The 15,477-nt window shown below is 47.6% G+C and overlaps 1 protein-coding gene across 4 annotated transcripts in view; it reads left to right on the top strand.

The window, feature by feature from the left end:
* The first annotated feature begins 3,029 nt into the window (after positions 1–3,029).
* The window catches only part of DGKD (diacylglycerol kinase delta), a 98,741-nt gene continuing 86,293 nt past the window's right edge, over positions 3,030–15,477 (top strand). For 2 of the 4 annotated variants that reach the window (XM_030574859.1, XM_030574860.1), the window contains exon 1: positions 3,064–3,140. The gene's annotated coding sequence lies outside the window, so the exon portion shown is untranslated. Of the gene's footprint in view, positions 3,141–15,477 lie in introns of all 4 variants that reach the window. The other 2 variants (XM_030574863.1, XM_030574858.1) reach the window with 2 other exon arrangements.

Below are 15,477 nucleotides of genomic sequence, written 5' to 3'. Positions count from 1 at the left end.
CTCGAATACAGACGCTTGTCAGGTCCTGCATTGGAATGGGACAGAGTAAAGCTTCCCTGGCCACCAGTAGTGGGTGGAAGCTGTAGGAAGGGTGAGAAATGCAGAAGCAGAAACGTGTATCATAGCGGGAGAATATGCTGCTTATTGGGTTAGTGAGTCACAACACTGCCAACCTGATCAGCTCTGGAAGTAACAGATCTCAAGGCAAGTTCTTGCTGCATCAGCCAACCTGCCTTTTTCTTCTTCGTTTCCCATCTGTCAGCACAATGGCAACAGTGAGGCCAAATGAAGGCTTTCCACCTGCTTCACAGCTTCATTCATCTTTCTGTTCTGTCATTCCAAACCACTGATGGGACCTTACTGGTCTTTGCCTTACATCTATCCTTTGTCCAAAAGGTACAGTTCTCTAAAAAGTGCCTAAACTTGGTTCCACTTTCTATTGTGTAGTGTTTCCAACTCATGTGATTTTAGTGTAAGGGGCACACTATTTGGGGATTTTCGTAGCACCTCAGTTACTAGAATCCTCTGAGTAGGTAAAAATCTTTCATTAAAAAAATATTCTAGCCCCCATGCTTATAGAGAAAAGCTTGAAAACCAGAAAGCTAATAAAAAACCCATATTATTTTTTAAAAAATCTCATGAGCTTTAAGCCAATCGTATTTTAGACCTGACTCATGATTTTTAAATACTTACGGCTGTCAGTAGATACCGGGGTTGTAGACTCCAGAAGTTCAAAAACTATTAATTAGACCCCCAACATGAGGGTTTTAAAAGATACTGTTCTTTTTTATCTGGTTTGATTTTCTGACCTTCCCCTGCCCACCCCACTGTGTGTCTGACTGTTAGTTTTGCCCACTTTCCCAAATGTAAAGAGTTTGGTGATTCTGGCTCCTGCAGAGTCTCCTCTTCCCTTTGCAGGCTGGGGGAGGGGGTTGTAGCTCCAGGGCTCCTCATCCCCCTCTGGCCCTCCCCAGGTCTGGTGCTGCAGAGACGGAGGGAGCAGATTGACCCTCTTACCAACTCTCCTGATTTCTTCTTCCTGCATCAGGGGATTTCACCTACCCCATCACACCTCCGGAGCAGCTTCAGCTCTCTCCTGGACTTCAGCCCTGCAGGGGGGAAGGGGAGCCCCCCGATGGGCTGTCTGCCCCCCTGCCTTGTCTCCTGGGGAAGAGCAGCCAATCAGAGCTGTAGCAGAGGCCAGACTGAGCTCTAATCCCTCTCCCCATGAACCTGCATAGGAGTGGGGGGAGGAAGAAGATAGTCCTGTAGCTTGAGGTGGGGCTGCCCCCTTCTCCCACCTCCCCTCCTGTGAGCCACAGGTCATCTCCTCTGCTCCTCCCACTGCAACACCTGGGCTGGGTAGGAGCAAACGGGGGCGAGGGACCCTGCTGCAGCCCCCCAGGCCTGGGGAGGTGGGTGAAGAGCCTCAGGAAGAGCAGAGAGGAGGCTGGGGGGATGAATCGAGGGAACTGGGGGACAATGGAGGACAAACTGTTGAATGAGGACGGCCTCTCTCTTTTGCATGCATATGGCATCTGCAGAGCAACATTCTATAGCTGTAGTTATAGGTCCATGAGCCATTTCAAGGCCTTCCTCTCTGACACTGTGGATATCATCCAGTTCACCTTTGAATCCATATTTGGGGCACTGTGTTATAATGTGTTTGATGGTTTGGATGTTCACACCACAGTCGCATGAAGGGGATGTTCCACTTGTGCATAAAGTAGCAGCATCTTCCATACTTTGTTGGATGTGCTTCAGTGTGGTCCAAAGTCAGCGTGGCACATCAAAACTGAGCCAGTGCCTTATTGGTTCAATAATAATGTGCTTATTTGGAATGGTAGGTGAGCTCCAGACACTTTGCCATTCCCTGGTCAGATCTAGAGACATGAGGTGGTCACATATGGTCCATGGTCGTTTTTGCAATTTCAGGCATTTTTGGCGTATGTTAGCCATAGCCTGCCAGATGGGAAGTGCTGGATAGTCTTCGAACCATTTACGTTATCGTGCTGTGGCTACATCTCAATGGATAACTGGAGGTTTGATGTTTGCTAATATAGAAGCCAAGGTAGAGGTGTTGATTTTAAAGTTCCCATTGATTTGCATGGTCTAATTCAGCTGCCCATCCACAAGTTGAGTCTGGCACCTTCTTGCCAATACCAGTGCACAGTGATGCCAGAAGGGTGTTTCCAATTTCTGGGTCTCTATGCTCATAGTTGTGGAGAAGCTCTCACCTCTCTACAGTCCATCAAGGAGGCCCCAGGGGATGGTCTTGTGTGTGATGGAGGTTGGGAATGCAGTGAAAGGGTCAAAAATCTTCAGCACTGGGGGAACGTCAGAGATTGTATTGTCCACAGTCATACCGAAAGTGACTCAGGCCAGTACGGCGCCGGTTTTGACTACAGAACTGGGATTTGAATGCCACTGTCCATCAGTACTGTCCGGGCTGGTGTTGGGGAAGTCATCGAGGATGGTCCGTGACGTGGGTAGTGGTGTGCCTGTTTCAGCAGTAGAGATGAAGGTCAGAGCAGTGGGGGGGAGGGCTGAACAGAGGGAGCTGGCGGCGAATGGGGGAACTGAACTGAGATGGGCAAGGGGGGGCCTGAATGGAGAGAGCTGGGGGCCAGGGGGGAGGCTGGATGGAGGGGCTGGGGGTGAGAGCTCCTGGGGCGGCCAGACTCCCCTAGGCCAATGTGTGGGGCAGGGGGTCAGTGCTGATGCCCCCCCCCCACACACACACACACACAGTAGGGGCGGGGCGTTGAGCCCTCAGGAGAAGGACCAGGGCCATCCAGAACCTTTCCCGAGCTGAGCACACGCTCTGGGCCTGCGCCCTTCTCGCAGCCCGGGATGTGCGGGGGGGTCTCCTCGCTGGACCTTGCGGCTCCGCCTCTGCACGCCAGGGGGCGGTCACAGAGACGCTCTCGCCGGCCGCTAGGGGGCGCTGGGCGACCCGCTCCTCAGCCTGCAGCTATGGCGGCGGCGGGCGCCCTCGCGGCCCCCAGGCCGGGTCGCTGCTGCCGCCGCCGCCGCCGCCGCGGCGGAGGAGTCGTTCGGACAGCGAGCCGGAGCAGGAGCCGGGCTCCCCGCACAAGCTCATCCGCAAGGTCTCCACGTCCGGCCAGATCCGCCAGAAGGTGCGTGCGTGCGGCGCGGGCCGGGGGGCGGGGGGCCCGCGGGTCGGGCCTCGGGCTGCCGCCGTGCTGGGCCGGCTCTGGTCCGAGAGCCCAGCTCCCGGAGCCTGCCCTCGGCACTGCCCCGGCTCCGCGAGCCAGGCTGCCACCCCCCCCCCCCCGTCAGACTGGGCCCCGTGGCCCCATCCCCTGGGTCAGACTGGGCCCCCCCATATCTACCAGTCAGACTGGGCCCCAACTTCGACAACCGCATGTCAGACTGTGCTCCCCACTCCCATGCCCCCAGTCAGACTGTGCTCCTCACCCCCATACCTGCCAGTCAGACTGTGCCCCCCATTAGATTGTAACCCTCATCGCATCAGACTGTGCCTGACTCCTACAGCCCCATGTCAGACTGTTCCCCATCACCACTCTCATAACCCTTGTCAGACTATGCCCAGCACTCCCCAGACAGACCCTGTCACCTCCACATCCGTGTTCCCTAGCCAGACTGTGCCCCTCATTTCTCATATGCCCCGTCAGACTGTGTCCCCCTTCCGGTCAGACTGTACCCCTCCAACCCCCATCTGCTCCCGGCAGACTGTGTCCCCCCCATCCCTCCACTCCAGCCCCCGCTGCCCCCTTAGACTGTGCTTCTCCTTCCTTCAGTCCTCCTCCTCGTTATATTTCCTTGATCAGGCTGCCACCCCCCATCCTGTCGGTAGTCAGGCTGCATTCCCTCATCTTCTGGTGGTGGTTGTGAGGGTGCTAGGCTGTCATTAGTCTCAGTGGCAGCATTTTGCCCGCTTTAGAGGAACTCTCATTGCACCCCTGCTATGGTGCCACCCCAAGGTAGAAGACATGGGGGGCCCCCTTGGATCAGGGATAAGAACAGTCCTAGAGGAGTGCTAATTTGTGTGTTGCAGCTCTTTGGCTTCTCCCTATAGCTTTGTGAAGTCCTATTGTTTCCTTGGGGTTTTACATATTGTTTTACTTCCTAGAAATAACAGGTCAAACATACTTTCACCCCTGCTGTTATCTCCAGGGGGTCAGCACAGTACTGACTGGGATGCTGAAGGCTTATTTGTGGTGCAGGGTTTTTTTTTCATGGGGGTTGGAGAGCAGATGTATCTTGTCAGAGCCATCTCATAAATAGTCTTTATATACATCCAGTTCTGGTGATGACTCTGACCCTGACATTGTTGCCCTCTTCTCACATGTGGGAGTTCTCATCATTCTGCTCAAGATCATTACACTGGTCCCAGTTCTGAGCTTCTCCTCTTCCAGTGAAAGAGAGTCATTTTGAGGGCTATTTAATCATCATTTCAGCACATATGCTGGTGTCTGGTGCTGGAGACCCTGTGTCATTTCTTGATTTAAAACTATTGAGACCAACGGTGCTCTTCCCAGTGTGGGGGAGATGGTTCTTTAGCTGTGACAATACAGGAGGAAGTCTACCAAAAAGCAAAACCCTGAGCATTCTGAGCAGATCCCAGCCATGCTCTGCAAGCAGGTAGTTAGATTTCAGCTGTCAGTCTGTTTTAAATATCAAGGACTTTCTGGATCCTCTTCTGCACCTGAAGAGTTGGATGTTAGAAATTCTTCCCACAGAAAGCCGGATGAGCCCTGCGTTCTCTTAATAGTGCCTGCAGCCAGAATTCCCTGTGGACAGGGAGGAAGGATGCAGCAGTCACACTAGTGGATATGACTTTAGTATCTGTGCATTGTGGCAAGTAATAAAACAAGGACAAATCTTTTTGCAATACTGGAATGGGAACCTCCTCTCCCTAACTGCAGGACACTAGGAATACCAAGGTTATAGAAGCCTTAGATTTGCGGCAGTTCAAATAAAACAACTCTTCCCGACATCCCTGCTTAATCACTAGCCATATTTACATCATTTCCTACGTCAATGTGGCTGGAAAAAGCCTAAACCAGTACTTGCACTGCGTGAAAATAAACATGTTAAGAACAAGGATTATAAACAGAAATTGTCTGTAGCCATTAAGCCTCCTTATTTTAATCTGCAGAAGACCTTTAGCTGCTAAACAATGTCAAGTTCTCCAAGCACACCCTGAATATTACAGCATTAAGGATTGCTTCATTCTGCTGCTTTCCCTCATTTTATTTCATCATTTCTACTTCATCCACTTCTCTTCTACATGCTATGTCAGGCTGTCCCAAGGAAGGCAGAGAAAAGCCAGACAAGACTGATGTGTGAGGAGCCACAGTTGTGGTTAGATTTATGAAAAAGTCAAGCAGCCTGAAGATAAGGAGCTATTTCTTTTTACAGAGAGAGACTTAATTTTCCACTGGGCATTTTCAGTTATTGAATAACATAGGGCAGACTACCATATGGTTCAGGAGTTCAAAACGACAGATGAACCATATGGTTTAGGAGTTCAAAATGACAGATGAACGATTCCAATGCACCCTGAGGATGTATATCTCTGCTAACCACACCTTTAGCTGCAGTTGCCTCAAGGCTGTTCCTACAGTTGATTGTACATCTAAATCATCTAAGGAATTTACTGGGCTATGGCCGGTAGGGGGCCTCTTCACCATACATTGCAAATGTGGACCTTTTACAACTAAGCCTGCCAGTCAGTTCCTCTGAATTTACTTGTTCATTACAGTAAATCTCAAATATTTCAGAGTTATGTTTTGTGTCCAGTACTGCTGCCATCTGCAAGATCTTTTTCCCCTTTCTTCAGGTTAAAAAGGACTTCTGACTTATAGGTGTGTAAACTTTCATTACAACTATTTCCAAACCTGCCTGATGATTAAGTGCTCTTGACTGAAATATACACCCACAGCCACAGCAAGTGTTGTTGGTTAATTTAATGGGGTGTTGCTGGTGATTTTTAGTCTCAAATGCCAGGCTTGAAATAGACACATACTAGCTAGAGGCCGTGAGAGAAAGCCACTCCAAAGGGTATAAGCACAGATTTAAAATTTTTATTCAGGTTAATGTTTAAAATTAAATATACACAAGTTAAGTGGGAAGGTACTGTACATCTGGAGTCAGGCTTGAGTTATGAGGGATTACAGGTATTGCTTACAAGTATCACAAGATACATACATATCACATAACCAGCATAGACCCAGGTTGGAGTGCGGGAGTTTTAAAAGCGTCAGTGGATAAGTGGGCTTGGGTACGCTGCCCATGGAATGTATTAAGACTCCAAGTCAGTATCAGTGTAGCAAATAAGTACATGGGTGGAGTGCGTCCCTTGGTTCGTCAGGGAAGGAAGTGGGTTATTTCCCTGATTTGCGATCTTGATTACTCAACCTGGTATTGACGGTGTCCCGTGATGTGTTCCGTATAGATGTCTCTGGACCACCTGATGGTGTCGGACACCATGAGCTGTCTCATGAGCTGGGCATAGTGTTGACTGACTCCGCACACTCTCAGTACCGGCTCACTGTGGGGGTCCCATGAGCCCAGGGCTCCCACAGTCAGGGCATATCTGGACCTCTTAGCCCTGGGTTCTCAGGGTGTCAGCCAGCGGGGTGTACTTCAATGCCTTCTGTGCACAGGCCTTATGGAAGGCTGGTGACCTGTTTTCAAATGTAGTAAATTGGTGAGAGAATCAATGCTGTCTTTCCTTCCTGCAGCTGCTGGAAATAAAAATAGATCTAAAAGCAGGAGGCTTCTCTACACTAGTCATTCCTAACACTGGTTCACCAAAACCTTTAGTAATGCCAGTAAGAAATAAAATAATCCTAAGCTGTCCCTATACTGCCATTTTCTGCTCCAAAACTTTTGTTGTTCAGAGGTGTGAAAAAACACACCCCTGAGTGACAAAAGTTTTAGCACTGAAAAGCACTTGTATAGACAGCACTTTATTGCTGGGAGCCGCACGCCTGGCGATAAAGCTCCCACTGCTCGTTTGGGGTGGGTTGTTTTGTGTCTACACTGCCACGTCAGTGCTACTGCAGCAGCGCTGTAACATGGGCAATGTAGACATACCCCTAATGCATGGGGCTTAATGGTATAGAAGCAGCACAAACCTTGTCTTCTGCTGCTTCTAAGGCATTCTCCAAAGAACAGAGGAGCAGGGTGTTGGAGAGAGACTGCCTTCTCTTCACCTTCGTATGAGTTTTCAAAGCAGCTGGAGAAAACTGATAAGACATTGATACCTCAAACATCTCTGCTTCAGTGCATGATGGACCAATGGGCAGAAGAAGTTTCTTATTGACTTCTGACAAGCAAGTTTTTCAAGCTTTGTTCACTTGAGATAAGATGGGGAAATTAAGCAGTTTACCAGTTTAATACAGGTATCATATGCAGTATTATGGTAAGAAATAACACATTTCAGCAAAGTTCAGTATAAAAGAAATATCTAACATTCTGGGGGATTGTGCGTTTGAAGTGTTTGTTGTTTAGCTCACTCACTGTTCTGTTTTTCACCACTGCAGTGTGTAGAGTACCTTTCAGTACATTTGCCTTTGTGGCCACCTACCAATAGGACTAGAAGAAAATGTTATAGAGACATTCATTTCAGAACCTGGAGTAGGGACTAGAAACCATAAATCTAAAACAACACGTTTGTTATGAAGGATTTAGAGTGAGATTAGTACTACAGTAAAACTAGTTCACCAGCTTTTCTCAGTCTTTGCAACCTAAACCAGACAGCCTGAGCACAAATTTCTAAGAATGGGGGGCCAGTAACATACATGGATAACAGCACAAGTCAGGTCAATGCATCACTCAGCACTGAGGAAGGAGAACAGAGCCCTTAGTACCTGTTTAATTGGTTTGACAATATCTATGCCCTTTAAATCAAGCATACATTAGCTATTATCCATACCCTCCACCCATTAGTTTGCTCATGTCCTTTAAGCTTCACCTGTACTGATGACTTTGGGGAAGCATATCACTAATCCATTGCCATTGGCACAAGCAATGAGAACTTGTCTCACTGCTGGAGATCTTTGAATGCTGTGTGAGAGCAACAACTGTTACTTCCTTTAAAACAAAAAACAAAGACCCACACACACACTTGCAGCTTTTCTCATTCTTTCTAACCATATTTTAGGTTCCAGGAACTAGAGAGCCAACATTAAACTTCTGTATAGGTTGAGGACAAAGATTTATGTAGATTACATTGCCAAAAAGTACATTTTGGAATAAATAGTCCTTCAAATACAACTAGAGACAGTGTACGAAACACTTTTTACACCTGCCTATAGCTAATAATAAAAATCTAGTTTTTTAAAAAAAAAGCTACCTCAGCCAGTTGCACAGGTTCCTTTTTACCAAAACCTACAATTAACAGCTATTAACATTTTGTCCTGGGAGAATACCAAATTATAAATCAAAATCTTAAAAGCCTAACCTAGACCATCAGTTTAGAAAAGTTAATAGCAAGTCATTTCACAGAGCAGGGTTAATTTTCTTTCTCTAGTTACAAATCCAACTTGATTATTTGTAAAACAGAAGGTTCTACACCAGGTATCTAAAAGAAAATAGAAGTGTGATAATGGATTTTTGTAGTCCCTATTTCTCTGGAATTTTACGCTCCATATACACTACATAGTATAGTAGCAGCTACAGAAGTTTCAGAATGAAATGAAATTTAAGCAAAACATACTCCTTTTGGTCCTTGCTTTGTAAAGATCTTTTTAGTTTCAACTTTATTTATTTAAAATATTTTAACTAGCTTTTCATATTAAATTATTAGTTACCCTTTTTCTCCCTGAGAGGTTGCTGGTTCTTGTTTCAATATAAGAGTTTACCTAGAAGCTTTTGCAGAAGAATCCTTTGAGGACTTCAGCTTGTTTGTATGCCCTAAAGACTAATTATCATAATTAATTAACCCATTGGTTTCAGATGGAATCAGTTTTGTCTCCCTGCAGTTTCACTGGTGAAACTTAATGAACTGCATCTGAAACCAGTTGGCTTAAAAACCAAACAGCTCTCTTATCTGTCTCTCATGGTAGTATCTGAGCATACAGTCTTTATACATTTATCCTGAGGGTATGTCTACATCTAAAATTTTGCAGCGCTGGTTGTTACAGCTGTATTAGTACAGCTGTATAGGGCCAGCGCTGCAGAGTGGCCACACTTAAAGCAACCAGCGCTGCAAGTGGTGTTAGATGTGGCCATACTGCAGCGCTGTTGGGCGGCTTCAAGGGGGGTTCGGGGAACGCAAGAGCAAACCGGGGGAGGAGACCAGCTTTGCCGCGGTTTGCTCTCGCGTTCCCCGAACCACCCTGCAAACCGCAGGGAAGGAGACCTGCTTGCACGGAGGTTCGGGGAACGCGAGAGCAAACCGGGGAAGGAGACCAGCTTTGCCGCGGTTTGCTCTCGCGTTCCCCAAACCACCCTGCAAACCGCAGGGAAGGAGACCTGCTTGCACAGGGGTTCGGGGAACGCGAGAGCAAACCGGGGAAGGAGACCAGCTTTGCCGCGGTTTGCTCTCGCGTTCCCCGAACCACCCTGCAAACCGCAGGGAAGGAGACCTGCTTGTTCGGGGAACGAGAGAGCAAACCGGGGAAGGAGACCATCTTCGCCGCGGTTTGCTCTCGCGTTCCCCGAACCACCCTGCAAACCGCAGGGAAGGAGACCTGCTTGCACCGGGTTCGGGGAACGCGAGAGCAAATCGGGAAAGGAGACCAGCTTCGCCGCGGTTTGCTCTCGCGTTCCCCGAACCACCCTGCAAACCGCAGGGAAGGAGACCTGCTTGTTCGGGGAACGCGAGAGCAAACCGGGGAAGGAGACCAGCTTCGCCGCGGTTTGCTCTCGCGTTCCCCGAACCACCCTGCAAACCGCAGGGAAGGAGACCTGCTTGCTCGGGGTTCGGGGAACGCAAGAGCAAACCGGGGAAGGAGACCAGCTTGATTACCAGAGGCTTCCTCAGGTATGCTGGGATACCTGCTTATTCCACGGAGGTCAAGAAAAGCGCTGGTAAGTGTCTACACTTGATTACCAGCGCTGGATCACCAGCGCTGGATCCTCTACACCCGAGACAAAACGGGAGTACGGCCAGCGCTGCAAACAGGGAGTTGCAGCGCTGGTGATGCCCTGCAGATGTGTACACCTCCTAAGTTGCAGCGCTGTAACCCCCTCACCAGCGCTGCAACTTTGTGATGTAGACAAGCCCTCAGAACAGCCTTGTGGGGCAGGGAATTATTATTCCTATTTTACAGATGGGAAACTGAGGCATAAGGGACTTGCCCAGCATCATGTCAGATGTATGTGGCAGAGCTAGGAATTGAACTCTAGTCTCTCAAGTCTGAATGTAGTGCCCTGATCACAGGCTACCTTTCTCTCATATTGTTCACTTGCTGTTTTTTGGAAAGACTGTGCAGGAATGGAGTTTGGGTGGCTGAGAAGAGTCCATTGCTTTTAAAATTGCTATCTCATGAGGAAGGTCCATCTGCATTCTGCTTTTTTGAGATCTACAGGTCTTATTTTAAAAAATGTCAGTGATCAATATTTTGAGGTCCCTGGCTAAACCAGTGTTCTGTTCTTCTGCTGGTACTGTGGCTGCGAGGTAATAAATCACTGTTCCCAGAGCTATGTCGATATCCCTTGAAGCTGCTGTTGCAGAGATCAAGGTGTTTTGAGATGATCAAAAGTGTTTTGAGCATTCTGAAAGGGCATTACAAACAGTGGAAACTTAAAAACATTTTTTTAAAGGCAACTTGAAAGTAAATGAGAAAAAATGGACTAAAAAGCACAAGTTGTCTGATACATAAATACTGAATAGCATTTGATAAAATCAGTTGTTACAAAATAACAGAGATCAAAAATTTAAAAGATCCTTTCAGTACTAATTACATGGCTGAATTACACCTTACTCCTAGATGTAGTCCCTTTGCAGTCAATAGAACTACTGTGTGGAGTAAAATGTGCAGGATTTGGCCCATAATCTATCAGCTACTGAAGAAGGCTGCAGAAGGGAATCAGAACTCCAGTCTCTCTCCCTCCTTGGGTTATGACTCTTTTGTCTTTCCTCTATTCTAGTAGTTTTCAGCTTTTTCCCATCACCATACCAGGACTAGCCCACTGACCCTTCCTTCCCACTTGGCCAAGACAGCCCTGCCCACTCCTCTCTCATTTAGCAGAAGGGGAAGGGCTGGATGGTTGTGACTTTGAGGTTAAGAATCCTGCTCTATTCCTGGATGTCCTTTCCGCTTGTGTGTTCATTATTCCTGTATCAGAGGGAGCATGGAATGTTCCCGGATCAATGCACTACTCATTCTAAAAGCAGGCAGAATGAGAGGAGTAACAGGCAGGCCTGGTGGAAAAAAGTGTTCTTGAGTAATAATTTGACTCACCTCTGATGAGTGCATTTTTTTGAGACCTAGTAATGCAATCATGTTTTAGCATTCCAGATTTGTGCTGTAGGAGAACTAAGGTAATTGCAGTATAATAGAGGCAGTGCAATTGTGTGTTAGTGCTGGAGGTTCTTAGATGCTTTGATAGTCATGTTCCAGAGCTGAAGTTTTCATGAGAGAGAATGCATTTTGTTGCTGTGCTGCAGTGTTGTAGAGGTAATAGAGTTCTTGCAGCCTGATAACATAAGGAATATATTAGCGTGTTATATGTATAGTGTAGGATGGTCGAAGATACAATATATCTCATGTTTGATCTAAGTCTACATAGCTCACATTAAAGGATTAGGACCCTTTTAAATCTCTCTTCTATACACTAGTGTTCAGATAACATTTAAGCTGCTGTCCTTCTTTAGACATGTCTCTACATGGATTTGAGCTCTTATCTTTCAGCTTTGCTGTACCTGCTGGGTTGATCTGAACTTTTTGTACATCTATCCTCTGATAAATGTGTTTTGAAAAGATGCTTGAAGCCTGTGGAAGGCATAAAAGGGCATAAGCAATAGTGCTACCAGGAGTTGTTCAGCTACTAACTTATTCTTTGTCAGGCTGTGGTGATGTGCTTTTCATTCTCTGTGTTGTGAGAGGCTGACCAAAGTATTCATCTATTTTAAGAGCTTTGCTGGAAGCTCTCTGACTGGGCTTGTCTTATGAGGGAGATGAGTGACTGATGTGTTGGCATGTAAGATTTCCTTTCCTGTACAGATGCAACATTTCCCATATTTCCTGACTGTTAATCAATTCCAGGGTTTCTCAAACAGGGGTCGCCGCTAGTGTAGGGAAAGCCCATGGTGGGCCAGGTCGGTGTGTTTACCTGCCCCGTCGCAGGTCTGACCGATCGCAGCTCCCACTGGCCACGGATTGCTGCTCTGGGCCAATGAGAGCTGCAGGAAGCGGCGTGGGCCGAGGGACTTACTGGCCGCCGCTTCCATCAGCAGCCTGAGATGGGTTTTTCAGTTAGTATAAAATCCTATAACATACTTTTGTTTTAAATAACTGCTATTCACACTAAGGTAAGAATAAAGGCCTGGAGAAAACCCCTCCCACAGTCAAGTATCAGAGGGGTAGCCGTGTTAGTCTTGATCTGGAAAAAGCAACAAAGAGTGCAGTGGCACCTTATAGACTAACAGACATATTGGAGCATAAGCCTCTGTGGGTGAATACCCACTTCATCACCCACTACCCACAGTGAAAGGCTTGGCTTTTGTTGCTGGACCAACTAACCCGCTACCCTAGTATACAGTCTGGCTTTGGATTCCTGTGGCTCATCTCTTATCCTCTTTTCTCTCTCTGGATTCCTTTTGTTATAATGAGTTCACATAAATACATTATCACTTTCATAACAGTGGAAGAATTCCAAATTGCATTCTTCACCTTTCACGAGCTAATTTACTTGCATTAGCAGGGCAAATTTCAAGTTGATTTTCCAAACAGTAGTAATCAGTTAGCCTCAAATATACAAACTGTGCTTTCCTCAGTGATGCTAAATCATGGCTCTTCATTGATATCTCTCTGCGTATCCTATCTTTCATTGTTTTGTTGGTATTGTTTTCCGAGTAGTTTGGGCTTCCCCCAGGGCTTTCTGGAGTTGGTTTCAGGCCTTGGCTACACTCACACTTTACAGCGCTGCAACTGGGGTGTGAAAAAACACCCCCCTGAGCGCTGCAAGATACAGCGCTGTAAAGCGTCAGTGTAATCAGGACAGCAGCGCTGGGAGCGCGGCTCCCAGCGCTGCACGCTACACCCGTAAGGGATGTGGTTTACATGCAGCGCTGGGAGAGCTCTGTCCCAGCGCTGCCGCTCTGACTACACTCAAACTTCAAAGCGCTGCCGCGGCAGCGCTCCCGCAGCGCTGCCGGGGCAGCGCTTTGAAATTCCAAATGTAGCCATACCCTCAGGGTGTGACCATTGGCAAGTGGAAGGATGTTGCATTTGGATTAGTTTAACTGCTGCTGGCCTTTTGACTTTCTGTGTCTGTTGATCTTTTTATGAATCTCTGTGGTTAGTCTAAGGCCTGGTCTACACTACAGAGTTAGATCAATGTAAGGCAGCTTATGGTGACCAAATTTTGTAAGCATCTACCCTAAAATGTCACTCCCGCCAATGTAAACTCGCCCACTACATCAGCTTAATAACTCCACCTCTGCGAGAGGTGTAGCACTTAGGTCGACATAGTTAGACCCCATTGGGAGTTAGACATCTGACATAGTGTCAGTGTAGACACAGTGTTACTTACATTGACTTTAGTGGCCTCCAGGAGGTGTCCCACAATGTCCTGCTGTGGTCACCGTTTTGAACTCCACTGCCAAGGGCCCCTCCCCTCTAAAGCCCTGCAAAATTTTGAAATTCCATTTCCGGCAGACTTGCTCCCACCTCAAATATACAGGAGGAGGTAGATCTCCTGGACTGTGGAGAAGAGGCAGGCACAGCTCCAATCTAGCCATAAAAACGTAGATATCTATGAGCAGATTGCTTGGGGAATGAGGGGGAGAACAAGAGGGACCTGCAGCAGTGGTGCATAAAAGCCAAGGAGCTGTGGCATACGTACCAGAAGACAAGGGAGGTTAACAGTCACTGTGGTGCGGAGCTACAGACGTGGTGCGAAGCCACAGACATGCTGCTTTTACAAAGAGCTGTATGCCATCCTCAGCAGAGAGTCCCTCCCCTCCACCCCTCCCAAAAAAAGCCCTGTGGATATTTCAGAGGAGTCAAAGACACAGGCCCCTGGAGTGAACAGTGAGGAGGAGGAGTATGGGAGACAGGCGATTGGGGAGATCCAGTGGCGCAGCAAGTCAGGACATGTTTTAGACTTCAGAGCAGTCGAGCCAGTCCCTGCAGTCCAGCAGAGATGAACATGATGCAGGGGAAGGAACCTCTGGTAAGTATGCAGTTTGCTTTGATATTGCAGGAACACATCCGTTGATTTACTCTTGACTATCAGTTGATTTTCTCTTTTCTTCACCGAACTCAATGTCAACCTGTGGAACTCCTTGCCAGAGGATGATGATGTGATGGGTTGGATCATAGAAACCCCCTTGGGGCTGCCAGCTGATTTGCCAAGACTACTATTGCCTCTGCTTTCCTGCCCTGGCAGCTTAGGACTTCAGTGCCCTGCTTGGTTTGAGCCAGACCCACTAGCCTGCTGCAAACCCAGACCCAGGGTCTGAACTACATCCCCTAACAGCTGTAGGCTTAACTGAAAGCACTTTACAGAGGTTTTCCTGTCTTTAACACTCAGATGTCTAACTCCCAATGGGGTCCAAACCCCAGATAAATCAGTTTTACCCTGTATAAAGCTCATGCAGGGTAAACTCATAAATTGTTTGCCCTCTATAACACTGATAGAGAGATATGCACAGCTGTTTGCTGCCCCCCCTCCGGATATTAATACATACTCTGGGTTAATTAATAAGTAAAAAGTGATTTTCTTAAATACAGAAAGTAGGATTTAAGTGGTTTCAAGTAGTAACAGACAGAACAAAGTGAATTACCAAGCAAAATAAAACAAAACATGCAAATCTAAGCCTAATACAGTAATACAACTGAGTACAGATAAAATCTCACCCTGAAAGATGTTTCAATAAGGCCTTGGCTACACTTGGAGGTCTGCAGCACTGGGAGTTACAGCTGTCTTGGTACAGCTATGTAGGGAAAGGGCTGCAGTGCGGCCACACTGACAGCTACCAGCTCTGCAGTGTGGCCACATTTGCAGCACTGTTGGGAGTGGTGCATTACGGGCAGCTATCCCACAGAGCACCTCCTCCCATTTTGGTGCCGTGGGTTGTGGGAAGGGGACGGAAGGGTGCGGGTCATTCCGCTTTCTGTCCCAACGCCCTGTGATGCATCGCTTCACATCCCAGCAGTCACTGTTTTTCCGTCCACGTTTGGCGCCATTTGACTCTCCCGACGGTTTCTGTGCAGCGGCATTTGTGTGGGAAATGGAGCCCAAACTGCTGAGGACTTTGCTGATGAGTGTTGCCAGCACATCACGTTTAGCAGTTGAGCTGTTCGTTCA

This window comes from Gopherus evgoodei, chromosome 9, assembly GCF_007399415.2.
Source record: "Gopherus evgoodei ecotype Sinaloan lineage chromosome 9, rGopEvg1_v1.p, whole genome shotgun sequence".
Classification (NCBI taxonomy): Eukaryota; Metazoa; Chordata; order Testudines; family Testudinidae; genus Gopherus; species Gopherus evgoodei.
Note: the sequence above shows the minus strand (reverse complement) of the source record. Positions and strands in the feature narration are given on the sequence as shown.